We start from the raw sequence: 1,737 nt of genomic DNA, 5'->3' as shown, positions 1-1,737 counted from the left end.
GTGGGAGAAGGCGAGAGAGGGTTAAGGTTTGACGTCCTCAAAGACTGTATTGATTCTACAGTAAAACGAGCTGATGAGCTCTCTATAGAGCCCCTGGGGCCAGAGTTAATATGTTCTCTGTTTGCTCATATTCGTGGTAAGAGATATCACATAGAAGCCTTGTTTATACCTGGTTCTAACATGAGTCTGTTTTCATGATCTTGTCCAGATTCTGATTGTGCCAACATGTGTCTACCGGTGTAGACAATCAAAAGACACATTGCGATCTGATTGTGATTAGACCTCCGGAGGTAGTCAAAGATGCGTCTTGTAAGGATACATTAGGCCAAAGTTACAGTTGTCCCGCCCTCGGAAAAAAATCCCACACAATACCTTCATTAGTAACCAACTGTATACTGACATTGTGGTCGGATGCCACAGTCCAATCGGAATTAGATCACGCTTTTTGAAATAGTTATGAAGAGATATTGTCCCGAATGAGAAAAGAAGGGTTCACCCCTGTTCCCACGTTCAATGCCGGCGCAAAATAGAATATTTAAAAACATCGTACAGAAAGGCCAATGACTGTAATAGCACGAGTGGGAAGGGGAGAACCCAGTGCTCATTTTACTCAGAGCTGGACGTGATATTGGGTGACCATCCACCATCCCATGCATCCCCAATACATTTGTAGTTCAGTGTACATTCTGTTATGCTAGTATATCAGTCTATCAACCCTCGATGAGTGAAAGAGACTGATCAATGATTTCTCCCCTTTGGTAGGCTACTGTTAAGGCCAGGGATGAGAGCTTTATCAATTTTTTTGGGAATGTGAATAGTGCAATTAAGTTGCTACATCAGATATTAAAATAACACAGTGATATTATAATGCGGTGGCTTGCCTATGGAAATGCTATAAAAATCAACTCTGGCTAGATGTCAAGGAAAACTAAGCCTACACATTATACCTTGCCATAGACTTGTCATGCGCTGCTCTCTTCTGCTGTGACTCCGTCATAGTCCGTCCCATCCATCCCCAATACATTTGTAGTTCAGTTTAAATTCTGTAACGCTAGTATATATCAGTCTATCAACCCTCGATGAGTGAAAGAGACTCTGTTACTGAATTATCACTTTGATTTGGGGAAACCATACCATGGGAATTCTCCCAGCGTGTTACTTTTTTTATTTTCTGTATGCCAGATAAAATCAGACTCCGGGGAATATAATGCAATCTTTTTGGATTTGATTCTATTCTATGAATCTTTTAGCACTTTCCAGTCAAATCGCTAGCAATAAAGTGCAGAATATGTCCAAACTGATGTGTAAAGGTGCACAGCTTTCTTTAAGCATGAGCGAGGCCACTGTCCAATATGATGTACAGTACCAGTCAAAAGTTTGGACACACCTACTCATTCAAGGGTTTCTCTATATTTTGACTATTGTCTACATTGTAGAATAATAGTGAAGACATCAAAACTATGAAATAGCACATATGGAATCATATAGTAACCAAAAAAGTGTTAAATAAATCAAAATATATTTTATACTTGAGATTGTACAAAGTAGCCACCCTTGATGACAGCTCAATGTGTCCAGGTGGCAGAGGCTGGTGCTCTCTCATTAGTGCATATACATTTTGAAATGTTTATCATATTTATTCCAATTTGTATTATTAACTACGTGACAATGATTTTTAGAAACGAAAAATGTATTATTCAAATGGTAGGATAAATTGTAAGCTTCCCAAAACTTGAA

The sequence above is a fragment of the Salmo salar genome, chromosome ssa27, assembly GCF_905237065.1.
Source record: "Salmo salar chromosome ssa27, Ssal_v3.1, whole genome shotgun sequence".
NCBI classification, from domain to species: domain Eukaryota; kingdom Metazoa; phylum Chordata; class Actinopteri; order Salmoniformes; family Salmonidae; genus Salmo; species Salmo salar.
This window is presented reverse-complemented; position numbering follows the sequence as displayed.